This window comes from Opisthocomus hoazin, chromosome 8 (assembly GCF_030867145.1).
Source record: "Opisthocomus hoazin isolate bOpiHoa1 chromosome 8, bOpiHoa1.hap1, whole genome shotgun sequence".
Lineage (NCBI taxonomy): Eukaryota > Metazoa > Chordata > Aves > Opisthocomiformes > Opisthocomidae > Opisthocomus > Opisthocomus hoazin.
The window spans coordinates 74,215,426-74,242,189 of record NC_134421.1 but is presented as its reverse complement, the minus strand read 5'-3'; the positions used below and the strand labels follow the sequence as shown (position 1 = coordinate 74,242,189).

Here is a 26,764-nt window from a genome sequence, read left to right as displayed (position 1 = left end):
CACCACACCTCCCAGTTGTGTGTCATAAATCATCCGGGGACCAGAAACAGTGCCTTCCTGAAAAGTCTTATTCTTGCCCAAATGGGTACTTCAGGTGCAGGGGGAGAGGACAGGGGACAGGGACAACGGGCGAGTTTCCCTTGTGCTTGCAGCCGGAACGGAGCCAGCACCACGGCTGGTCACGGAAGGCAAAGTTTCCCCCAGGGTCTCCTGAACACGCGAAGTTTGTGCAGAAATTTGACCTTTTTCCTTGAGCATCCACAGCCTTCTTCTAAGGCTCTTTTCCACTTGCTGCCAGCAGTATTTTAAACCACGTTCTCTTGCTGGCAGCAAGTTCTATTTATCAATTTTTGTGACATCTCAGAGCACAACCCCAAAGCCTCTGCGGCAGCCCCCGGGCAGGCAGAGCTGCCCCACGGCACGCCGAGCGGCCTCCGAGCGAGCACGGGGCCCGGCCCAGACCTCACCCAAGGTGGCAAAGCACCCTCCAGCACTGCAGGGCCGACGCGGCGAGGCCAGACATCACCGCTGCTACTCGCAGGTGCCACAGCGTCCAGCGCCAGCACCAGTGGAGGGGGTCAGGAGGATGGGGCCAAGCTCTTTTCAGTGGTGCCCAGCGACAGGACAAGGGGCAACGGGCACAAACTGGAGCAGAAGAAGCTCCATCTGAACCCGAGGAAGAACTTCTTCCCTCTGAGGGTGACGGAGCCCTGGCCCAGGCTGCCCAGGGAGGCTGTGGAGTCTCCTTCTCTGGAGATATTCCAGCCCTGCCTGGACAAGGTCCTGTGCAGCCTGCTCTGGGTGACCCTGCTTGGGCAGGAGGGTTGGACTAGATGACCCACAGAGGTCCCTTCCAACCCCTACCATTCTGTGATTCTGTGATTCAAACGGATGCCCACTAGAAGATGCTTCTGGGGAAAGGGTCCAACCTGCCTATTCCCGTTCTCAACATCTTCATTTTCTTCATTTTCCCTCTGACGGTGATGTCAAGGCACGCTCAGACAGAAAACAGAATTCCTGCTTTTCTGCGAAGAGTATTTCCCGTCCTAGGTAGCTTAAAAGAAAACCAGCAGGCATAGGGACTGCCACAGAACCAGTCCTTTAAGTGTCACCCAGAGCTGAAATCGATACCGAGTTCACTGGCAAATGACAGCACGGCTAAAGCTAACTCTGCAAACGCCAGGAAACACAAAGCCAAACACCGCCAACCACACTCCGCTGCGCTGACCGCGACGCCGGAACCGGCACCGACCCGCCGGGGACGCACCAGGAGATGCTTCAGAGCGGTTCTGAACCGGCAGCGGTAAGCGAAGAGCACCCGGGCGGCGGCGTGTCCCACGGATTCGGATGGATTCGGATGCTTTCACCCCGCCGCCCGCCTAACCCTGGGCTGGCGACGGCCGCGCTGGCCAGCTCACGCGCCATCGGCCGCGGGTGCCAGGGCTCGCGCTGCGACAGGGCACACAGCACACGTGTGCCCAGAAACACTGAGAGCTCCTACGCCAAAATATAACAGAGTCACAGAATCACAGACTGGTCGGGGTTGGAAGGGACCTCTGTGGGTCACCCAGTGCCACCCCCTGCCCAAGCAGGGTCACCCAGAGCAGGGGGCACAGCACCGCGTCCAGCCGGGGCTGGAATATCTCCAGAGAAGGAGACTCCACAGCCCCTCTGGGCAGCCTGGGCCAGGGCTCCGTCACCCTCAGAGGGAAGAAGTTCTTCCTCGGCTTCAGCTGGAGCTTCCTCTGCTCCAGTTTGTGCCCGTTGCCCCTTGTCCTGTCGCTGGGCACCACTGGGAAGAGTCTGGCCCCGGCCTCCTGACCCCCACCCTGCAGATATTTGTAGGCATTTCGAAGGTCCCCTCGCAGCCTTCTCTTCTCCAGGCTGAACAAGCCCAGCTCCCTCAGCCTCTCCTCATAGAAGAGATGCTCCTGTCTCCAGGTGCAAGTGAGGAGAGCCTGGCTCCCTCTTCTTGACTCCCCCTATGAGGGATGGACACATATTGACGAGATGCCCCCGAGCCATCTCTTCTCCAGGATGAAGAGCCCTGGCTTTCCCAGCTCTCCTCACGTGGCAAATACTCCAATTACTTAATCAACCTCATGGCTCTTTACTGGACTCTCTCCACTACAGAATCACAGAATGGTCGGGGTTGGCAGGGACCACTGTGGGTCACCCAGCCCAACCCCCTGCCCAAGCAGGGTCACCCAGAGCAGGGGGCACAGCACCGCGGCCAGGCGGGGCTGGAATATCTCCAGAGAAGGAGACTCCCCAGCCCCTCTGGGCAGCCTGGGCCAGGGCTCCGGCACCCTCAGAGGGAAGAAGTTCTTCCTCGGGTTCAGGCAGAACTTCCTCTGCTCCAGTTTGTGCCCGTTGCCCCTTGTCCTGGCGCTGGGACATCCATGTCTGTTGTCAGGTGGAGCGCAGCACCAGACCCACAACTCCGGCGGTGACCCCACCAGCGCTGGGCAGATGGGAGGGATCACTGGCCAGCCTTGTGTCCACCAAGACTCCCAGGTCCCTCTCCGCAGGGCTGCTTTGCAGCCGCTCAGCCCCAGCACGCGCTTGGGCCTGGGGTTGTCCCTCCCCAGGGGCAGGGCCCGGCGTTTCCCTGGAGGTGACCAGAACAGCATTACGCATTCCAGAACAGAAACAAGCAAAGAATTCCTCGGGAATGTGCTCAAAGCAACTGAAAAGCGTACTCCAGGCACACGAACAACCTGTTTGAAATAACTCTTTCTCCAGCTCTTGCCAACCACCAGCTGCAGTGTTTGAGGGATTTTAGCCCAGCAGACTGATGGAGACCTTGATGATGTTTTAACCCAGACTGCACAGAGGAAGCATTAGATGTTGGCATCTTCTGAATGTAATTTAAAGCCTCAAGCTCCCTCCTGCTGCTAAGGCCCTGCACACTAACAGCACCCACCTAGTTTTCTTCCGCTGTTGCACGCACCGCCTTGGTTTCTTGAGGATTTATCTGCCGTGACCCATCAAAAGACAACTGCCTGCAACACAGAGACGACCTGTGTGACAACATTCTGTATGTCACTACATCCAGCCTTTTGGTACTGAAGCATCAACGCTGTGCTGCTGCTTCGCACATCCACACCCCAGGCTGCCATCCCTCCAAACCCCCTGCACTCACCTGTCCCCAGTACGGGGTTACTGGCTGTTACTGGTTGCCTCTGCAGTTCATCATGACCAGTAACCCCAGTCCCACCACCGCCCTGCCCTCATCATCCAGCCCCATGACCCCGGCTGCCAGCTGAACTTCTCCCCCGGCGCGGTACAGCCAGAAGTCTACTGCGGGTGGGGTGGCAGGGTGGGCTACAAGCCCTGTTCTGGCAGAGCGGGGACCCAGCACCACGCCTTGCTGTTGAAGTACACCCACAACTCAGGTAACAGGCGACTCACAGCAGTCCACTCTTCCTAGGGTTCAAAATTCCTCAGAATCTCCATTTCAGTCTGTCAGGGGCAGAGAATCACGAGCTACTCAATTACATCTTTTGGGGTGGACCTGCTGGAGAGCAGCTCTGTGGAGAGGGACCTGGGTGTCCTGGTGGACGACAGGGTGACCAGGAGCCAGCAGCGTGCCCTGGCTGCCAAGAAAGCCAATGGGATCCTGGGGTGCATCAAGAAGAGTGTGGCCAGCAGGATGAGGGAGGTTCTCCTTCCCCTCTACACTGCCCTGGTGAGGCCTCATCTGGAGTACTGTGTCCAGTGCTGGGCTCCCCAGTTCAAGAAAGATGAAGAGCTACTGGAGAGAGTCCAGCGGAGGGCTACGAGGATGAGGAGGGGACTGGAGCATCTCCCCTGCGAGGAGAGGCTGAGGGAACTGGGCTTGTTCAGCCTGGAGAAGAGAAGGCTGCGAGGGGACCTTAGAAATGCCTCTAAATATCTGCAGGGTGGGGGTCAGGAGGACGGGGCCAGACTCTTTCCAGTGGTGCCCAGCGACAGGACAAGGGGCAATGGGCACAAACTGAGGCACAGGAAGTTCCGTCTGAACATGAGGAAGAACTTCTTCCCTCTGAGGGTGACGGAGCCCTGGAACAGGCTGCCCAAGGAGGTTGTGGAGTCTCCTTCTCTGGAGATATTCCAGCCCCGCCTGGGCAAGGTCCTGTGCAGCCTGCTGTAGGTGACCCTGCTTCAGCAGGGGGGGTTGGACTAGATGACCCACAGAGGTCCCTTCCAACCCCTACTATTCTGTGATTCTGTGATTCTGTGATCTAGAGATGACTCTTAATCTCTTCAGGATCCTACTTCAGACTTCAGGAATGCACCCTCAGCGCTTGTTTCCAAGACGAAACAACACTGATAAAAAAATACCCTCATTCATCTTGCAGCATGGTCAAGATTAAAACAGAGATCTGTACCGAGTCCTCTTACACAAGGCATGAAGAACAGTGAAAAACCCCAACGGAGAGAAGCGAAAGCCTGCTACGTAAATAAATACTATAGCTCAAGAAGAGAGATTTTTTCAGATTATTACGAATTTACGCATGAGAGGTCTGTGGTTCCCCAGACAAATTAAAGCAGTACTGGGGATTTCCTGCAGTGTCTAGTAAGCGTTGGAGCTGCTGAAGCCCACCCCTACATGGAGAACTGTCTTTGAGGCAGTCACGCACCTCCTTCCTACCAGCTACACTTCTCCTGGGAAGTAGCTGTCCATGGAGCCACAAGAAGACAAAACAAAAAATAGAAAGTTAAAAGAAGGAAATACAGAACGTCTCTTCACCAACCTTCAACTTCTTTCTAGCCCAAATCATCTACTGTAGTTTGGAAGGACTTAGACTTCATTAACATGCACTGCTCCAAATTCCAACTGGCATCGTCTCCGCCCTTGGTAGTCACGCTATCTTTGATGGTAACAGAAAATCCAACCTTATTACAGAGGAGCCTCTCTTACCTGAAAGAATGTTTTTCATCAACGACCTGGATGAAGAGTTAGAATGTACCCTCAGCAAGTTTGCTGATGACACCAAACTGGGAGGTGTGGTAGATACACCAGAAGGCTGTGCTGCCATTCAGCGTGACCTGGATAGGCTGGAAAGCTGGGCAGAGAGGAACCTGATGAGGTTCAACAAAGCCAAATGCAGGGTCCTGCACCTGGGGAGGAACAACCTCATGCTTGGGATGGACCTGCTGGAGAGCAGCTCTGCGGAGAGGGACCTTGGTGTCCTGGTGGACGACAGGTTAACCATGAGCCAGCAGTGTGCCCTGGGTGCCAAGAAAGCCAATGGGATCCTGGGGTGCATCAAGAAGAGTGTGGCCAGCAGGACGAGGGAGGTTCTCCTGCCCCTCTACACTGCCCTGGTGAGGCCTCATCTGGAGCGCTGGGTCCAGTTCTGGGCTCCCCAGTTCCAGAAAGATGAGGAGCTACTGGAGAGAGTCCAGCGCAGGGCTGCGAGGATGAGGAGGGGACTGGAGCATCTCTGCTGCGAGGAGAGGCTGAGGGAGCTGGGCTTGTTCAGCCTGAAGAAGAGAAGGCTGCGAGGGGACCTTATAAATGCCGACAAATATCTGCAGGGTGGGGGTCAGGAGGATGGGGCCAAGCTCTTTTCAGTGGTGCCCAGTGACAGGACAAGGGGCAACGGGCACAAACTGAGGCACAGGAAGTTCCGTCTGAACATGAGGAAGAACTTCTTCCCTCTGAGGGTGACGGAGCCCTGGCCCAGGCTGCCCAGGGAGGTTGTGGAGTCTCCTCCTCTGGAGATGTTCAAGACCCGCCTGGACAAGGTCCTGTGCAGCCTGCTGTAGGTGACCCTGCTTCAGCAGGAGGGTTGGACTAGATGACCCACAGAGGTCCCTTCCAACCCCTACTATTCTGTGATTCTGTGCCTCTCTTACCTGAAAGAATGTTTTTCTCTTTAGAAACCCACTTGCAGACCCCCTCTGAAAGCCAAGTCTTGGCAGGCTTCACGTCAGTCCCTCCCCATCAACCCACCAACAACAAAACTCGACGTTACGCAGCGTTATCTGACGTGCTCCGCGTGCTTTCGCCAGTAATGCCGGCAGGGGTAGGCATTATTTTACGTACCGTCTGTTGCAAGCAAGAAAGCTCAAAGCACAGGAGTAAAATAGCAAGATACAAACCCGTTTCCTACAGGTACACGGAGCCTCAGTCTCCCAAGAGCAAACATTCCAGCAAATCTGCTCCCACCTTAGTGCCACACAAACCGTAGTCTAATATTTCACCGAAAGGCTAAGCACAAAAGAAGAACAGAAATTCAGGATTTGGTTACAGCCGTGTGAAATAAATAACAGTTCAGACAGCAAACTGGAGTAGGCCTTAGGTTTAAGGATGCAATTTTACAAGCAAGCTGCAGTAAGGTCAATAACCAAGACGAAGTGAGCAGCTCTCCTTGACGCAGCAGCCCGAGTCCAAACCAGCCCCCCCTGCTCCCAAGCCAACACCAAGCAACGGGCCCATCCTTGCCCAAACAGCCGGCTCCAGGTCTGGTGGAAATCAAGCCAAAGGACGTTATCTACGCAGGGCTCCCAACAAAACTCTGCAAGAGGCATCACTGCAGGTTCAGGACACCTTCAGAAGTTGCAGGACATGCATAAAAGAACTATTTCAACATCAGAATTTTACATAAATATTCATCACAGAATCACAGAATGGTCGGGGTTGGCAGGGACCTCTGTGGGTCACCCAGCCCTACCCCCCTGCGGAAGCAGGGTCACCCAGAGCAGGCTGCACAGGACCTTGTCCAGGCGGGTCTTGAACATCTCCAGAGGAGGAGACTCCTTCCTGCCCCTCGTTCACGTGCCCTATTCTTTTAAACTCTGAATAAAAGGCAAAGTAGGGCAGACCAGAGCCCTCCAAGGCAGCGGCGGTCCCAGCAGTGGTCCCCACACAGCCCAGTTCGCACGCCCGTCCCACTGGACACCAAACCCTTCTGATCTCGACAGCTTCTGCCAAGCTCTGACTCCACATGTATACATCAAAGATTCAAGAACACAGAAATGAATTACAGCTCTTATTCCCTCCTACTGAGCACACAAAATCATACATCGTCCCTATTGTACTGGTTGAGCTTTGTAGTTGGCTGTTATCATAGGACTGGGACAACCCAAATACTTAAAACTAAACCTATGAAAACTAAATATACCATGCTTCAGTTTCTGTAAAAAAAATGGACTTGGTTTACCATAATTTTACTACTTCACCTTCCCTCCACCCCCTCAGTGTCTCACAACCAGCCGAGCTGACCAGTCTAACAGTCACAGAATCACAGAATCACAGAATCACAGAATCACAGAATCACAGAACAGTAGGGGTTGGAAGGGACCTCTGTGGGTCATCTAGTCCAACCCCCTGCCCAAGCAGGGTCACCCAGAGCAGGCTGCACAGGACCTTGTCCAGGCGGGTCTGGAATATCTCCAGAGAAGGAGACTCCACAGCCTCCCTGGGCAGCCTGGGCCAGGGCTCCGTCACCCTCAGAGGGAAGAAGTTCTTCCTCCTGTTCAGACGGAACTTCCTGTGCCTCAGTTTGTGCCCATTGCCCCTTGTCCTGTCGGCTGCTTCTGTTCTGTACAGGTGAAGGCTGCAACTCTGGGAGAGCTAAAAGCAAAAAAGAAAAACCAGAATTTTGCCTGTAGGCCACGTTCAGCGCAGAAGGCCAGCAAAGCTTTGGCAGAGCAGCTTGGCAAGGTCTTCTGGAGTGGAAGCAGCTTCCTCCGGTGAGCACAGCGCTGAACTCCAGCGCAGGCATCTGCTTCTGCCTTCCAGGGTTCAGCTGCTTCCAAAGGGAAAGGACAGATGATCGTCCTGCCAAACACCTCCCGAACACGAGCCACATCTCCCACGGCTTGGGTTTGCGTGGCAAGGGTTTGGTAGTGGGGGGGGTACAGGGGGGGCTGCTGTGGGAAGCTGCCAGAAGCTTCCCCCCTGCCTGACAGGGCCAGTGCCAGCCGGCTCCAAGAGGGACCTGCTGCTGGCCAAGGCCGGGCCCATCAGCGACGGCGGCAGCACCTCTGTGATAACAGAGTTAAGAAGAAAAAACCCCAAACTGCCCAAAAACCTGCAGCCCGAGAGAGGAGTGAGACGACGTGAAAAGCCCTGCAGACCCCAAGGTCAGTGCAGAAGGAGCTCCCGGTGCCAGAGCAGAGATTCCCCTGCAGCCCGTGATGAAGACCACGGTGGGGGCAGGCTGGCCCTGCAGCCCGTGATGAAGACCATGGTGGGGGCAGGCTGGCCCTGCAGCCTGTGATGAAGACCATGGTGGGGGCAGGCTGTATCCCTGCAGCCCATGATGAAGACCATGGTGGGGGCAGGCTGTCCTTACAGCCCGTGATGAAGACCATGGCAGGGCAGGCTGTATCCCTGCAGCCCATGATGAAGACCATGGTGGTGGAAGGCTGGCCCTACAGCCCGTGATGAAGACCATGGTGGGGGAAGGCTGTATCCCTACAGCCTGTGATGAAGACCATGGTGGGGGAAGGCTGTCCCTACAGCCCATGATGAAGACCATGGCAGGGCAGGCTGTATCCCTACAGCCCGTGATAAGACCATGGTGGGGGCAGGCTGACCCTACAGCCCATGATGAAGACCATGGTGGTGGAAGGCTGTATCCCTGCAGCCCATGATGAAGACCATGGTGGGGGCAGGCTGGCCCTGCAGCCCGTGATGAAGACCATGGTGGGGGAAGGCTGTATCCCTGCAGCCCATGATGAAGACCATGGTGGGGGCAGGCTGGCCCTGCAGCCCATGATGAAGACCACAGTGGGGGCAGGCTGGCCCTGTAGCCTGTGATGAAGACCATGGTGGGGGCAGGCTGTATCCCTACAGCCCGTGATAAGACCATGGCAGGGCAGGCTGTATCCCTGCAGCCTGTGATGAAGACCATGGTGGGGGCAGGCTGTCCTTGCAGCCCGTGATGAAGTCCATGGTGGGGACAGGCTGTCCCTGCAGCCTGTGATGAAGACCACAGCGGAGACAGGCTTGTCCCTACAGCCACGGAGCAGACCATGGCGGGGCAGATCTCCACCCACAGCCCGTGGAAGACCCCACACTGGAGCAGGGGGTGACCGAAGGAGGCTGTGACCCCGTGGGGAGCCCGCACTGGAGCAGGATCCTGGCAGGAGCTGTGGCCCCGTGGAGAGAGGAGCCCACACCGGAGCACGTTTGCTGGCAGAACTTGTGACCCTATGGTGGACCCATGCTGGAGCAGTTCATGGAGGACTGTCTCCTGTGGAAAGGACCCACGCTGGAGCAGGGGAAGAGCGTGAGGAGTCCTCCTCCTGAGGAGGAAGGAGTCGCAGAGTCATCGTGTGATGAACTGACCGCGGGCCCCGTTCCCCGTCCTCCTGCACTGCTGGGAAGGACGAGGTAGAGAAAACAGGGAGTAAAATTAAGGCTGGGAAGAAGGGAGGGGCAGGCGGAAGGTGTTTTAAGATCCAGGGGTTTTTTATTTCTCATTACTCTGCTCTGATTTGACTGGTAATAAATTAAATGAGTTTTCCCCAAGCCGAGTCTGTCTTGCCCGTGATGGTAACTGCTGAGTGATCTCCCTGTCCTCATCCCTGAACCCGAGGAAGAACTTCTTCCCTCTGAGGGTGACGGAGCCCTGGCCCAGGCTGCCCAGAGGGGCTGTGGAGTCTCCTTCTCTGGAGATATTCCAGCCCCCCTGGACGAGGTGCTGTGCAGCCTGCTCTGGGTGACCCTGCTTGGGCAGGGGGTGGCACTGGGTGACCCACAGAGGTCCCTGCCAACCCCCACCATGCTGTGATTCTGTGATCTTGCCCCACAAGCCTTTCATCCCATGCTCTCTCCCTTCATCCCACGCTCTCTCCCCCGAGGGGGATGATCGAGAGGCTCTGGAGGGCACCTGGAGTCCAGCCAGGGTCAACCCACCACACTCCCAACTGGAATTTTTCACACCGCACCAACCCAGCACGCCAACCCCACGGTGCAAATTAAGCAGAGGCCACAAGACTCCGTGTTAACGGCCTTTGCAGGAAAGATGCAGTATCTGCCTCCGCAGCGTCCCGGCACAGCGTTGGCCCTGTGCCTCCCTCCCCTCCCCAGCACCCACAAGCAGCAGGGGCACCCCCCCGCCCCAACCCCAGCCCTCGGAAGCGGTGCCCACCCTCAGAGGGCGCGGGTGCTACGCGGGGCACGGGCACAGCAGCGCGGGGCGAAGACGACGCAGACACCGAGCAGAGGACCCTGCTCAGCTTCAAGCGTTACCAAACACCCAAAGGTGCTTCAGCTTCCCGAGAGACGGCTGAGCCCGAGCTGCCGACTGAAAACACTGCCATACACTTCTAAGTCCCAGATAAATTTATTCTTCCGTCTGAACATGAGGAAGAACTTCTTCCCTCTGAGGGTGATGGAGCCCTGGCCCAGGCTGCCCAGGGAGGCTGTGGAGTCTCCTTCTCTGGAGATATTCCAGCCCCACCTGGACACGGTGCTGTGCGGCCTGCTCTGGGTGACCCTGCTTGGGCAGGGGGTGGGACTGGGTGACCCACAGAGGTCCCTTCCAACCCCTACTATTCTGTGATTCTGTGAAAACAGCATTTCACCGGCTAGCCAAGAGCCTGCTTGATTTTCCGCTTCCGAGCTAGCCATGTGAATTTCTTCATTTTTTCTTAACAACTGACAGAAGAAAGAGGCATCGACGCTTGGGTTCCTCGGACACAGACAGTAAATCACAAGCAGCGCAGGAGGCTGGTACACCAGCACAGTCAGGGCTTGTATCGGGCTTTTTCCCTTTTAATAAAAAACCGCTGCAGGCAAAAAAATGATGAAGGCCTGCCTGTTGCACAAATATGCACACAAAATTACGAGCTAATTCTAATTATTCTACGCTTCTGAAGTTCGCTAATAAAGAGATGATATCAAGAAGCACTTTGTTTTGATGATCAACTTTATCCTCCTCTAGTATCCAGTTGAACAGCCTTCTAATTGACGCCCTACCCCATGCTAAGGACAAAATTTGCACAGCTTCTTTATTTAAATGTTACATTTTTAATTAAATTCAACACACCCAGACACCGAAGAAACTGCAGTGCTTCAAAAAACGCAGGAAAAAGCCAGCCAGAAAAATATACCAAATGTACTGTGAAGATAATTGCACAGAAAAGGTCTTTTTTTCTAGGTCAGTCAAAAGCATATGGAGCTCAATGCGCGCCAAGGAATTCAACTCCACAGCCTACCAGCTTCACGGTATCTGCAAGGGCATAGTTATCTCTAAATTTTTAACCTGTATTTCACCCAGTCACTAATGATTTCGGAATAATCCAACATTTCCAGTTTCTGGTCTCTGTCCACGCAGCTCTGAGTCCGGCTGCCCCTCGGCAGCACCGACAACGAACCCCGGGGGATTGCTGTGCTTCACTTCAAAGATTAGTCTTCCAGTGTCAGATTTGCAACTGGATTTGAATATTAAAAAGCTAGCACATCATCACTGGGAAACAAGCAGAACAAAATCCTGGGGGGTTTTCAGCGTCAATTTACACCTCTTGCAGGACTCCTCAGACGCTCCGCTCACTCACTCGCACTGCTCACATTAGTAAACAGGGCTTTGATGCCTCTTCGACTGTTTACTACGTGTTGTTTAAGCAACAAATTCAATTTTCCCCTGGATCACCACGGTTAAACCCTTCAGAAATAATTATTGTTAATTAGACTGTTATCTCCAAAGCGAGCCGCTGCTGTTCACCGGGGAAGCCAGGCAGCATTTCTCAGCAAACCCAGTTTGTCACAGTCCTTTTCCACATTCACGCACGGACCCTCAGTTTGGGCACGAACTGAGGCACAGGAAGTTCTGTCTGAACATGAGGAAGAACTTCTTCCCTCTGAGGGTGACGGAGCCCTGGCCCAGGCTGCCCAGGGAGGTTGTGGAGTCTCCTTCTCTGGAGATATTCCAGCCCCGGCTGGACGCGGTGCTGTGCAGCCTGCTGTGGGTGACCCTGCTTGGGCAGGAGGTTGGACTGGGGGATCCCCAGGGGTCCCTTCCAACCCCTACTATTCTATGATTCTGTGACCCTGGATATTTTACCTTTTGCTGCACACGCAGAATCCGGCAGCGTTACAGAAGCACCCGCTCAGACCGCTCGCCAGCGAGGCAGCAGCGCTCGCAGACGAAGATTTCCTGTTGCGCTCCACGAGCAGATGCACCCTCCAGATAGGCCTCTGTCGTCAGCACCGCGGCGGCCTCCAACGAGCAAGAAAAACAACTGCCTGCCTCCTTTAACGGCCCTTTGCACGGCTCCAAAACTGCATTTGTGCCCCTCTCGACCTTTTTCGCGCGCTGCAGCGTTTGGCAGAATGTTCTGGCGTTGCGCTGCTCCAGCCGCCAAACGACACGGGAACGAGGTGCGATGCCGCTTTGTCAAAACTCCACAAATTAATATCCTGAAAGCAGGATATTAAACCATGTATGCATCTGAATTTCCTCAGTCTTTCAGGACATCGTGTAGACACAGTCCACACACAGTTTACAACGCACTGTAGAAGAAAAGTCTTCCATATGACAACGGACCACCAGCCTGCTTTCCCTGCACGGCACCACTTAAACTGTATTTCTGGGCTAGGCTTCATCCACCAGAAAACCTCTTGCAAGGAAAACAACCATTTGGAAATCTCAGACCCGCTCCCCCGGAGTTCAACGGGCTTTACCTGGAGAAATAAACATTAAAGCTGCGGTCGCTCTTGAAATCACAAACCAGAACCAGGCGCTGATGTACTTAATACACACGTGATGCCATGTACTTAAACCTGCACTGCTGGGAAATAAAAAAAAATTGTTCTCCTTCTCCACGCAGTATTAGCTGCAAACAATTTCAGCTGAATCACTGCCCCAAGCTGGTTCACAACCCAGCTGCTGGTGCCAGCAGGAGGGAGCTGGAGAGGTGACGAAACACGGGTACGAGCAGCGAGAAGGGGACAGCTCTTCAGCACCAGCCTAAATGCACGTCAAACCGTGGCTTCAAGCAGAAATCCTAAGCAGTAGCTCACGCTGTAAATAAATGGCCTTAATCATAACCAAAGCCACTAATAAAAAGCAGATTTTGTACTTTTTAGGGTGAAGGTTTCAAAATTACTGAAAAGGATGATATTTATTTTTCCAAGTTAATAAAGAACTCCAGGGACTGTATAAACTTTGGGAAAAGAAATCAACACCAGCCTTGCACAAACGCTCATCAGTAAGGACTGTGCAGCCTGCTCGGGGTGACCCTGCTTCGGCAGGGGGGTTGGACTGGGTGACCCACAGAGGTCCCTTCCAACCCCTACTATTCTGTGATTCTGTGACTCTCGGTCTCTATAAATACCTCAGAGCATGCAAATTCTGATCGCTGCAGGAACAGAGCATCATCTCAACCATCACCTCTGACAACCATAAAACCTTGTCTCCGAGCTTGCTTGGTGTTGTAACTGAATATTCAGCTACAAGGAGTCATCGCAGGATACTGGTTGGCCTGTAACAAAGTCTATTTGAACAGCAATTCCCAAGCCCGAAATCCCGTTCCAAGCCCAGCACAGGGTAAGAACGCTGCGAAGGGAAGCGTTCCCTCCAGCGCCGGCAGCGCTCGTCACCGTGAATTTCACACGAGCACCCAGCACCCCCGCGAGCCCCACAGGCAACCTGGCTCGAGTGAAGAGATTGAAGAGAGAGTCCAGCGGAGGGCTACAAGGATGGTGAGGGGACTGGAGCATCTCCCCTACGAGGAGAGGCTGAGGGAACTGGGCTTGTTCAGCCTGAAGAAGAGAAGGCTGCGAGGGGACCTTATAAATGCCTACAAATATCTGAAGGGTGGGTGTCAGGAGGATGGGGCCAAGCTCTTTTCAGTGGTGCCCAGCGCCAGGACAAGGGGCAATGGGCACAAACTGAGGCACAGGAAGTTCCGCCTGAACATGAGGAAGAACTTCTTCCCTCTGAGGGTGACGGAGCCCTGGCCCAGGCTGCCCAGGGAGGCTGTGGAGTCTCCTTCTCTGGAGATATTCCAGCCCCGGCTGGACGCGGTGCTGTGCAGCCTGCTCTGGGTGACCCTGCTTGGGCAGGGGGTTGGACTGGGTGACCCCCAGAGGTCCCTTCCAACCCCTACTATTCTGTGATTCTGTGATTCTGTGAAGTATCTTCCAGTGAATTTAAAACCCGACTTCTCAAGCTATGCAGAATACAGAAGACCATCAATCCCTTCTAAAGACAAGAGAGTTCCTTTTGCTTTCCACTCATCCTGGAGGTACGGCGTGGGGGGTTTCTCAGCTGGAAAGCACTACAGGGGCACTTTCACTAACGTTCTTCTCGCTTCCACAGCCGAATCGCACGGTGAAGCGCCGCATCGAGAGATGCCGCTCCCAACCCAGCAAGCTGGTACAGCACTGTCCAGAGACACCAGTTCGACTGTGGAAGCAGAGCAGGCCCACCAGCCCGGCGGTGGGCTGGAGGTGACCTCACGGACTCCTTCCAGCTCCAGAGCTCGTCCACGCGTCTCCCCACCGCGTTCAGCCGCGCGGTACAGACAGAACCGCAGGAGCCCAAGCTGAATTTCCCTCCACCGCCCCATGTACAGTCCAAGCAAGAACACAGAAGTGGTAAGGGAAAGGGAAGCGTCCTAGGCTTCAAGTAAGAAATGTCATTCAGCTTGTGGCACTCGGTCCCCGAAAGCAGGCAGCATGCACTGCCTCAGAGTTAGGGACAGAGAATCAGAGAATCCCAGCCTGGTGGGGGTTGGCAAGGACCCCTGGGGATCCCCAGTCCCACCCCCTGCCCAAGCAGGGTCACCCAGAGCAGGGGGCACAGCACCGCGTCCAGCCGGGGCTGGAATATCTCCAGAGAAGGAGACTCCACAGCCTCCCTGGGCAGCCTGGGCCAGGGCTCCGGCACCCTCAGAGGGAAGAAGTTCTTCCTCGGGTTCAGCTGGAGCTTCCTCTGCTCCAGTTTGTGCCCGTTGCCCCTTGTCCTGTCGCTGGGCACCACTGCAAAGAGTCTGGCCCTGTCCTCCTGACCCCCACCCTGCAGATATTTAGAGGCATTTCCAAGGTCCCCTCGCAGCCTTCTCTTCTCCAGGCTCAACAAGCCCAGCTCCCTCAGCCTCTCCTCGCAGCAGAGATGCTCCAGTCCCCTCCTCATCCTCGCAGCCCTGCACTGGACTCTCTCCAGTAGCTCCTCATCTTTCTGGAACTGGGGAGCCCAGCACTGGACCCAGCACTGCAGATGGGGCCTCCCCAGGGCAGAGCAGAGGGGCAGGAGAACCTCCCTCGCCCTGCTGCCCACACTCCTCCTAATGCACCCCAGGATCCCATCGGCCTTCTTGGCACCCAGGGCACGCTGCTGGCTCCTGGTCACCCTGTCGTCCCCCAGCACTCCCAGTCCCTCTCCGCAGAGCTGCTCTCCAGCAGGTCTGTCCCAAGCTTGTACTGGTGCCTGGGGTTGTTCCTCCCCAGGGGCAGGACCCTGCCCTTGCCCTGGTTGAACCTCATCAGGTTCCTCTCTGCCCAACTCTCCAGCCTGCCCAGGGCTCGCTGGATGGCCGGACTACAGGAGCGTAAGGAGGGTCTTCTCTCAACCCCACTGGTACCCTTCCCAGTACACTGAGGTGGTGTTAAGCATTCCACATAGACAAATGTTTTCCCCTCTCACTTAGACAAAACACCCACACTAACTCTTGGCCTAATCGATATCCCCGACATCAAGCTTGACAAGTTAGACACATGCCAAAAATTATGAACAAGAAATACATTTGGAATCCCACACGTATCATCGGACTTCCCCTTGCTTTTTTTAAATACAGATTACACAGTATGGTTTTTATCTTCTCTGCCCTGCTATTTTCTTTAATCACATACCTCAAAATCGTCTCTAACACTAACATGCAGAATATTTTGCCATTTTCAGGCACAGCATCCATTCCAGTAATTACACTTTCCATGTTATTTTGGCTTATTACTTCACACACTGAGATGAGGGTAGCTTTAGGCTGGAGAGAAGGAGGAAATTCCTTACTGGGAGGCTGGTGAAACCCTGGCACAGGTTGCTCAGAGAAGCTGCGGATGCCCCATCCCTGGGAACACCCCAGGCCAGGTCGGACGGGGCTCTGAGCACCCTGAGCCAGCTGGAGATGTCCCTGCTCGCTGCAGGGGGTTGGGCTGGACGGCCTCTGAAGGTCCTTTCCCACCCAAAGCACTCTACGGTTCCATGAGTTTTCACAGACCTTCCATCAACACTGCCTGGTCTTCCCCCATCTCTTCCCCACCAGGCAGCCGGAATTTCACCTGGCTGACATACACGAATTGCTGTGATTTCCTTCCAGCAACGACTGCCTTTCACATATCAAAACCTCAACATGTAGGTCCATGGAAGACTGCTGCTTTTTATCAAGGACCTTTGAGAGCCTCCTGTTTCTCCCAACACTAGCTCAGCTGTTCGGTTGTTAGGGATTTCGTAAAGTCTCTGCTTTTCCCAAAATAATACATTGCTGACCAGGGCACAGTCTAACAGCAAATTGTGATTAAGCCACAGTGTTTCCCTCACATGGCAAATTCCTACCCTGACTACCAGATGATTCAGTTTCACTTCACAGCTCCCTGTAAAAACTCAAGCACATATCCACACCCCAAGTACACACTAAATACTTCTACTTGCTAAGATTAAAAATAATTAAACCGCTTCGTTCTTGGGAACTGCACCACTTCATTCCAACACTTTCTTCCAGTATTATAAAACACGGCACTTCTAAGCTCACTTCAACCAAGTGAAAGATTTTCCTGATGGAGAATGAAGCCGAAGCAGTGAGGTGCCTTTCTGCAAGACAAAACATTCTTTAGCAGCGCTGCTTTTTAAAAGGGAGGGGAAAACCAGGACTGGGGAGGCCACGGACACACGGCACGAAAGCTGCCACACTACAGATATTAACACTTACTACTTGTAACAGTTCTTTTGTAGGGACTATGGTTAGCTAAGCACAAAGGTGGCAGAAGCAACAGGAAAAACAGAAGTAATGAAATTGGCTGGCTGTTTTGTAAGAGGAAACAGTGGGTACAGTGTAACATCAATGAAATCGAACATAGATTTATTCCTGGCACTGCATCCCTAAAACATTACGTGCCTTTCTGCAGAATTTAGCACCCTCAAGCCCCTGCACATTATTGTAAACTACTCTGCTACTTCATCCCTGAGACAGAATCATTCCATGATTATATCCCTGAGTCTCCACAAAACTCAAACACAGGTACCAGTCTCCAGGACTGGACATAATTAAATAGTCTTTAGAGAAAGTACAATGAAAAAAAATCAATATTGATATTTATTAAAACTCCGATAAGCTTCTTTTCAGCTTAGGGTCTTCTTCACACTAAGCACTGAATGAAAACGGAGAAATCCCATCTCCTGCACCAGGGAGCTCCCTGCTCATTCACGACCCAGGCTAGGCAGACGACCACAACCTACAGCTGCTCCTCTGGCCAGCATCTGCACCTCTCCATCACAGAATCCCAGCATGGCAGGGTTGGCAGGGACCCCTGGGGATCCCCCAGTCCCACCCCCTGCCCAAGCAGGGTCACCCAGAGCAGGCTGCACAGCACCGCGTCCAGGAGGGTCTTGAATATCTCCAGAGAAGGAGACTCCACAGCCTCCCTGGGCAGCCTGGGCCAGGGCTCCGTCACCCTCAGAGTGAAAAATCAGAATCTGGAAAACCAACAGCGCTGGTCACGTCTATGACAAAAACTTCACGTTTGTTTTAATATAGTGGTCTTAAATAGGTAAGTGTATGATTCTGAATCACTTACAGACACTGCCTTCTACCTCAAACTTCTCAACCAGCTACAGAAGAGGAAGAAGATCCAGAGAGGCAGTGGAGGCCCCATCCCTGGAAACATTCCAGCCCAGGTTGGATGGGGCTCTGAGCAACCTGATCCCGTCGAAGACGGCCCTGCTCACTGCAGGGGGCTTGGGCTAGATGACCTCTCAAGCTCCCTTCCAACCCATAGCATGCTATGATTCTATGATCAAGCAGAGCTAAGGGCACAGCACGCTGCAAAACATATCCAACGTCTCATCCACCACACAATCCGTCAAGGGCGAGAAGACAACCTCACTGAGACGAGGAGGTCCCTGTCGGAATCTCTGCCTCGCAAGCTGAGTCTTCTGCAATAGGATCTGCCTCACCTAACACGTAGATATTTATACTATGGATGACTAATCTGAATTAGTCACCCAGACTCCCTTTGCAGCAGGAGAGAAATGAGCACTTCTACAGCAAAACTCCTCTCTGTTTTAGACTTCTGCATCGAAAAAAAATAAGCATCTGTTTCTCTCCATTGACTAAAAAAGGAATCCTAAATGGTTGCCTCAGAAGTAGGCATTTACATCACAGATATGCGAACTTCAGTAAGGGGTCTCCAGCCCCTGGAAAGTGAAGGCAGAGTCTGAAACACCGTATTAAGTGGGGCGGGGGGGGAAGGCATGGCAGAAAATAAAAAAGATAAACGAAAATTTAGGATGTACTATGGAAAATGCAATGTTAGAAAGTAATATAGTAAAGGACAGGGATAACGCAGAAGTAGTAAAAACCAACTGAGCACTAAGAAAAAACAATCTTCCAAACTAAAAAAAAGAAATTATAATACACAACAGAACTACATTGAAATCCATCATTTAGTGCTTTCTAATTTGTTAAATGGAGTGCTGATTGAGCGTCTGTTGACCATTAATCGGGTCCTCTGGCTCAGGAGCCGAGGTCCCGGGCCTCTGAGGATGACCTGGATGTTCTATTCACTAGGATTAGTTTGATTTAATCTATCATGGAATTGTGGCTTTTGTTCACGCTGCTGCAGCCCCACTATTCCCAGCCCCTTCACAGTTAAACTGTCCAGCGAACGTTCCAGCAGCAGCAGCGCTCGTCTGCTCCCACCGTGCCCGTGAAGTAAAACAAACCAGCAGAAAACGAGCAGGGGACAGGGGGACAGCCCTCCGACCGCCCGGCTCCCTGCAGGCACGGGACCACAGAATCACAGAATCACAGAATAGTAGGGGTTGGAAGGGACCTCTGTGGGTCATCTAGTCCAACCCCCCTGCCCAAGCAGGGTCACCCAGAGCAGGGGGCACAGGACCTTGTCCAGGCGGGTCTTGAATATCTCCAGAGAAGGAGACTCCACAACCTCCCTGGGCAGCCTGGGCCAGGGCTCCATCACCCTCAGAGGGAAGAAGTTCTTCCTCATGTTCAGACGGAACTTCCTGTGCCTCAGTTTGTGCCCATTGCCCCTTGTCCTGTCACTGGGCACCACTGAAAAGAGCTTGGCCCCATCCTCCTGACCCCCAACCTTCAGATATTTGTAGGCATTTATAAGGTCCCCTCTCAGCCTTCTCTTCTCCAGGCTGAACAAGCCCAGTTCCCTCAACCTCTCCTCGTAGGGGAGATGCTCCAGTCCCCTCCTCATCCTCGTAGCCCTCCGCTGGACTCTCTCCAGTAGCTCTTCATCTTTCTTGAACTGGGGCCAGCCCTGACGCAGAGGGCCAAACCAGGAAGATCTCTCACACCGCCAAGTCAGATTAGCTAAATTGAACCGCACCCTATTTAAATCCAGCCGGGGAGAGACTTGCTCTTTTTTCCTCTTCTCCTTCCTGGGTCACGTTCCCGTAGCCTCCCTTGTGTCAGCGCTGTTTATGCAACCGCGCATCGAGCTGGTGGAGGGAGCTGATCCAGCTGAACGCAAGTCCCTCGGAGCAGGGAGAGCCGTCCGCCCGCTCGGCTCGCCGCGGCGACGAACCACGCAACGCTCACCGCCAGCACACGCAGACCCGGGCCCGCCGATGCCGCTGCGGAACTGCGCCCTTCGTCCTCTGGCTCGGGGAGATGGGGGACAGTTTTCAACCTATTAGCTTACAGTCTCAACTATTCTTCTAAAAAAGAGAAATCCATCTCAATATGAAAGAATGATATCAAAGGGCATACCAGAGGATCTTCTGAAGGAAGAAAATGAAAAGTAAGCAGCTAAGGAAACACAACCTTTCCCATCGCGCCCCGCCGCACGCGACGAGGCTGAAACAACCCGTAGCCCGAAGAAGAGAAGGCTGAGAGGGGACCTTATAAATATCTGCAGGGTGGGTGTCAGGAGGATGGGGCCAAGCTCTTTGCAGTGGTGCCCAGCGCCAGGACAAGGGGCAACGGGCACAAACTGGAGCAGAGGAAGCTCCAGCTGAACCCGAGGAAGAACTTCTTCCCTCTGAGGGTGACGGAGCCCTGGCCCAGGCTGCCCAGGGAGGCTGTGGAGTCTCCTTCTCTGGAGATATTCCAGCCCCGCCTGGACGAGGTCCTGTCCTGCTGTAGGTGACCCTGCTTCGGCAAGGGGTTGGACTAGATGACCCACAGAGGTCCCTTCCAACCCCTACTATTCTGTGATTCTGTTTTGCAACTCCACGAGGAACAAAAAGCAAGGAAGGATCTGCTACGCGGAAGGGAATCTCGGTCACTTATCGCAAAACGTCAAGGCGTCCCCATCACGCGTTTTCTCAGCTAACATAATGAAGTCTACCATCGAAAAATCAAAGACCAAACTGAAACTGAAATGTCTCGTGTGCTACTTCCTTCTTCCTCCCCGCAGGCTGCAGCAGAAGGGCCATCTCCACCGCTGTCGTCTCTGCACGCTCTGTCTTTGTCCCAGTAAGCAGCGCCAGTCTCCGCTCTGCTGTTATTGCTCCTAATTCTGCCAGGCAAAATCAGAATCAAAGTGACTCAATACTTCTCAGTGTCACTGCAGGCCACAACGCTCTGAACAGCAGCAAACTGCAGAACTGAAATAAAATTAAAAAAAAAAGAAAAAAGACAACTGGCACAGACCTACTGGAAAGGGCAGCAAGGACATCTGCCAGCGGAACACAGACCTTGAATTCAAGCGATCAATACGTTTGGAAAGTCTTCTCTGCGATCACGTAGAACGCCTGCCGTGCCACCTACCAAAACAAACGCTGGCGAAAGGGCTACGAGGATGGTGAGGGGACTGGAGCATCTCCCCTACGAGGAGAGGTTGAGGGAACTGGGCTTGTTCAGCCTGAAGAAGAGAAGGCTGCAAGGGGACCTTATAAATGCCTACAAATATCTGCAGGGTGGGGGTCAGGAGGCCGGGGCCAGACTCTTTGCAGTGGTGCCCAGCGACAGGACAAGGGGCAACGGGCACAAACTGGAGCAGAGGAAGCTCCAGCTGAACCCGAGGAAGAACTTCTTCCCTCTGAGGGTGACGGAGCCCTGGCCCAGGCTGCCCAGGGAGGCTGTGGAGTCTCCTTCTCTGGAGATATTCAAGACCCGCCTGGACAAGGTCCTGTGCAGCCTGCTGTAGGTGACCCTGCTTCGGCAGGGGGTTGGACTGGATGACCCACAGAGGTCCCTTCCAACCCCTACTATTCTGTGTTTCTGTGATTCTGTGAAAGCTGCTCCTTTTGCCCAGGTAAGCAAACAGCTCCCAGCTCTGCCTGTCTGGCTCAAGCGACTTCTCGAGCTTTGCCATTTAACCATAACGTTATTTTCTCACGCCTTCCGGTTTCCCCTTCCGTCCGGACAAGCCTGCGTCCCTCAGCCCACGACACTGACAGGACGGTGAGAAATTCGGTGTTTGCGAGGCAGTGGCACGCAGCGGCCCCGCTTCAGGGACAGGGTGGCACCAGGCACGCCGCAGAGCTTACAACCCGTGCGCAGGACGAGCAAACAGGTACACCCAGGGAAAGAGAAACTGCGAGGGGAAACCGGTGGCAGTCGGCAGTCCCAGCTCAACGGCTGCAGAGCTTCCACGCTCAGGCTGACCATTTCGACTTCCTCCTTCTGACACTGCGTTCTCTTCAGCGAGCTCGTCCTCCTCTCGCTGACAACCCCCTTTCCACAGCCCAGTGCCACACGGCATCTAGTTTGCAGTGGCCCCTGCCAAAGATGACAATTTTAGCTAGGCCTCAGGCACTGCTTATGTAGCCATTTATTGTCACAGAATCCCAGCATGGCAGGGGTTGGCAGGGACCTCTGTGGGTCACCCAGTCCCAACCCCTGCCCAAGCAGGGTCGCCCAGAGCAGGGGGCACAGCACCACGTCCAGGCGGGGCTGGAATATCTCCAGAGAAGGAGACTCCACAGCCCCTCTGGGCAGCCTGGGCCAGGGCTCCAGCACCCTCAGAGGGAAGAAGTTCTTCCTCGGGTTCAGCTGGAGCTTCCTCGGCTCCAGTTTGTGCCCGTTGCCCCTTGTCCTGGCGCTGGGCACCACTGCAAAGAGTCTGGCCCCGGCCTCCTGACTCCCCCCACCCTGCAGATATTTAGAGGCATTTCTAAGGTCCCCTCTCAGCCTTCTCTTCTCCAGGCTCAACAAGCCCAGCTCCCTCAGCCTCTCCTCGCAGGAGAGATGCTCCAGTCCCCTCCTCATCCTCGCAGCCCTGCGCTGGACTCTCTCCAGTAGCTCCTCATCTTTCTGGAACTGGGGAGCCCAGCACTGGACCCAGCACTGCAGATGGGGCCTCCCCAGGGCAGAGCAGAGGGGCAGGAGAACCTCCCTCGCCCTGCTGCCCACACTCCTCCTCATGCACCCCAGGATCCCATCGGCCTTCTTGGCACCCAGGGCACGCTGCTGGCTCCTGGTCACCCTGTCGTCCCCCAGCACTCCCAGTCCCTCTCCGCAGAGCTGCTCTCCAGCAGCTCAGCCCCAGCCTGTGCTGGTGCCTGGGGTTGTTCCTCCCCAGGGGCAGGACCCTGCCCTTGCCCTGGTTGAACCACTCGCGCTGCCTCAGCTTTACCTAGGACTAAATGGCTTTAACGAGCAAAAAGAGAGGACGTCACTGTTAATTCAGCCACTAATGTCAAAATTCCCACTTGCAGACCTGATCCGGACGCCATGTATGCGACCTGCGCGGCATCCAAATTCCACAAAAACCCGAGCTTTTTTAGCCTGAGACTTTTAACCTTGGCTACGAAAGCTTCGTTTCCTCCGATAACGTAATATTTATTTGCCCGAGTTTCCCCTCATACCAGAGTTAACAGGCAGGTAAAAATAGCCCGGGCATGTAATAATGTCAATACCGGTTATCGCGCTGCTGACTGGTTTAGCTCATCAAAACAAGGAGCAGAGAAGTCCATCACAGGGGGAGGGGAGCACGGTGGGAGGAATACTGACACGGAGAGGGAAGGAGAAAAGCACAATTAAAGAAACAAGCGCCCTAGAAACATAGCAGCAGGCAGAAAAGACAACATACTTTTGCTTCTAATAACACTGAATCAAAGCAGACACTTGAGTTCCTTTGTTGCTGCTATTGCTCACCGAGAGGCCGCATTCTCTCCCTGATCCTTATAAAAACGCACTGGCACACGTAGATCTCCTGTGAAAAGCGGGCAGCAAACAGTCAAACCGATTCCCCGGCCCACAAAATGTAATTAAGAACAGAACTGCATTACCTCGTAAATAGGGCTAAAAGACTCCTCTGAACTCTGGCTCCGCGTCCGACTGCTCAGATGGAGAGCTGACATCACGCATCAACGCACTCTATCAACTCTGCTCTCCTCCATTCGTTTTTCAGTAATTTAACATCTAGAAAAACAAGACCTCCCTCAAATATTCCTCCCTGTGAAGTTCTCAAAAGTTCTGTCAACCCTCGGCTCCCGGCTCTGCTCTCAACTCACTGACCTCATATGTTTCTCCTTCCGTCTGAACCCAAGGAAGAACTTCTTCCCTCTGAGGGTGACGGAGCCCTGGCCCAGGCTGCCCAGGGAGGCTGTGGAGTCTCCTTCTCTGGAGATATTCCAGCCCCGCCTGGACAGGTCCTGTGCAGCCTGCTGTGGGTGACCCTGCTTCAGCAGGAGGGTTGGACTGGGTGACCCACAGAGGTCCCTTCCAACCCCTACTATTCTGTGATTCTGTGATTCCTGTGCCACTTACACCCAAGTTTCCCAGTCGTTCTTGTCGTTCTACTGCTGTTGCAGAAACATTTACTCCAACAAGTCACTCTTCTATTTCTCGGCATTCCAGTTCGCCCATTTTCATGGCTGAGCTCATTACGCTGTTCCGCTGCCCTTCAGGCACCAACACTCCCGACTCCAAGCCACTGTGTTGAGAGCACACACTACTCGCTGGTGCACGTCAACTCATTTTCCCCAACATACAATCCACAGCTTTCACACCTGCGCTTCCACACGCCTTACTATCAGAAACACTGAGTAAGAAAGCTCACCCTGCTCCCCCGAGCTCTCCGCAAACATCACACACCTTTCTCTGCTGAAATTCTTCCGCACCACTAACGCCCTGCTGCACCTCACGGAAGAAAAGAGTTTTGGTTTCTCTTTGACACCTCAGCTGTCAGCTCCGGGGAGAACGCGAACGCAGCGCTCCTTCCAGCGAGCACGGAAAACCACCCTCAGCTACGCCTGGGCTACCTCCCCACCGAAGAGGGGAAGCGTAACGGACCGATTCCTCCTTCCAGCTCAGCATCGCGCTACCTGGGGGCGGCGGGAATCAAATCCGCTCCAGCTGACTCCCCCCGAACGGCGAGGCAGGGGCCGTGGAGCCCCGCTGCCGGCCGCAACGGCCGCACGGCCTTCAGCCTCCCCCCACCGGGAAGCACCGCGGAACGGGCGCTGCCGCTCGTGACAGCGGCCCGGAGCCTTCTAAAAATAAGCCCAGAGACGGAGTTCTCTCTTCGTTACTCATTTTTGACAGTCTCCAGTTTCTGAACTACGAACTTAGCGATTCAAGCCGCCCCTCCCACAACACAACCAAGGCTCCACCGAATGCCGGGTCCCGAAGGAGGATGCTAGTGAGGCCCCATCTGCAGTGCTGGGTCCAGTGCTGGGCTCCCCAGTTCCAGAGAGATGAGGAGCTACTGGAGAGAGCCCAGCAGAGGGCTGCGAGGATGAGGAGGGGACTGGAGCATCTCTCCTGCGAGGAGAGGCTGAGGGAGCTGGGCTTGTTCAGCCTGGAGAAGAGAAGGCTGCGAGGGGACCTTCGAAATGCCTCTAAATATCTGCGGGGGGGGGTCAGGAGGACGGGGCCAGACTCTTTGCAGTGGTGCCCAGCGACAGGACAAGGGGCAACGGGCACAAACTGGAGCAGAGGAAGCTCCAGCTGAAGCCGAGGAAGAACTTCTTCCCTCTGAGGGTGCTGGAGCCCTGGCCCAGGCTGCCCAGAGGGGCTGTGGAGTCTCCTTCTCTGGAGATATTCCAGCCCCGGCTGGACGCGGTGCTGTGCCCCCTGCTCTGGGTGACCCTGCTTGGGCAGGGGGTGGCACTGGGTGACCCACAGAGATCCCTTCAGACCCCGACCATTCTGCGATTCTGTGATGCTTCAGCGCTCCCTGCCACCCCCAGAACAAACGCTCGACAACGCTCGCTTCTCGCAGCCCGAGGTTTGCCGGAACCTCCCAAAACCTCCGCGCCGTTTCCCACACCACCTGCCTGACGCCGCGCTGCTACAGAGCCAGCTCTTCCCAGAAAGCTGCTGCAGCCCCGCGAGTTTTCCACGATTTCTAGGCAGGACGTTGTCCCAGGTCCCCGGATTTGCAACGTAATGCAAAAAGGACAAAAGTCACCACAACTGTTTGCATATCGAACACCCGGAAAACAAAGCAAGCCTTCAACCTCAAACCATTTTCTTCTCATCCACTCCTCAGCCACCTTCTCCTCAGCAAATGTTTATTGCTGTCGCTCAAACGAGTGCACATCATTACGTGTTCCTACTGCACGTTCCAAAATTCAACTTTGCTTACCGTGATATCACCACCGGTTGCTATGGAAATTGCTATACTACCAGCCCATCCACCAGATTTTTTTATCACTGAAGTATTTTGGCAGACTGCTTGCTGTTAAGTGTCAGAGTAATAAGAGAAATCACAAATGTTTATTCTCCCATCAGTCTTAAAACGGTGCTTTATGTCAAAAATCTGCTAGTCAGCGACGACACGCTCGGCTTCAAACACGCGCAGCTCTGGACAGGACTGGGATCACAACTTTCTCCTTTGTTTTTTTGCAAGAGAAAGTAAAGCACATTACAAAAACAAGCTCCAGCTTTTAAAATATTAATTTTTAAGTGGGAGATCAAGATGCGAAAAGCACCTCAGGTCCCTCCAAGCTCTCTCCCGTTTCTCTTTTTCACTTCTCAGTTGTTTTGGTTTTTCAACCAGTGCCAAACAAGGTCTTCAGAGTCGGAAAGGAGCCCTCATCAGACGCGTCCAGGAGCCGCCTTGCCGTAAGGTTACGCGTCGCGGGGGTCCCACCTGTGGCTACGACTCCTGCCCCGGTTTCTCTACGTTCATCAGCCAGCACAGTGACATTTCTTTCCGGGGAGGCTGACCCTGACCCCCGACCCGGCCACCACCACCTCTCCCCACGGCTTCAGCACCCACCCACCCACCCCTCGACACGGGCACGGACCACCGGGGGCCGAAAAAGCAAAGCCTGAGAGGCGCAGCGAGCCCGCTTTAACGCAGGGACCGCACCGAGAGACCCGGCGGGGCCCCAGCGAGGACCGAGCCCCAGCCCCGGGCGCTGGCAGCGGGGCGACGCGCTGCTTAAACCCCCCCCCCCCCCGCAAAAAACAGGGGACAAACCAGCCCGGGGCAGGCGGCCGCGGCCCTGGCAGCGCTCCGGGGCCCGGCCCGGCTCCTCCCGGCGGCCCCGGGAGCGGCGGGGAGCGGGGGGGGGGGGTGCCGCCGCCGAGGAGGCCGGAGCGGGGGCAGGCGGCGGCGGGGCCGGCGGGGCTGCAGGCCGCACACCGCCTCCGCGGCCCGCCGGGCCCAGCGCCCCGGCCCCGCCGCAGCAAGGCGGAAGCGGGAGCACCCCGCGGCCCGGCCAGCCCCGCT

The 26,764-nt window shown here is 54.7% G+C and overlaps 1 protein-coding gene across 4 annotated transcripts in view; it reads right to left on the bottom strand.

Annotated features, from left to right (window-relative positions):
* PPP6R2 (protein phosphatase 6 regulatory subunit 2) overlaps positions 1–26,764 on the bottom strand; it is a 130,586-nt gene that overhangs the window by 103,659 nt on the left and 163 nt on the right. The window lies entirely within an intron of this gene.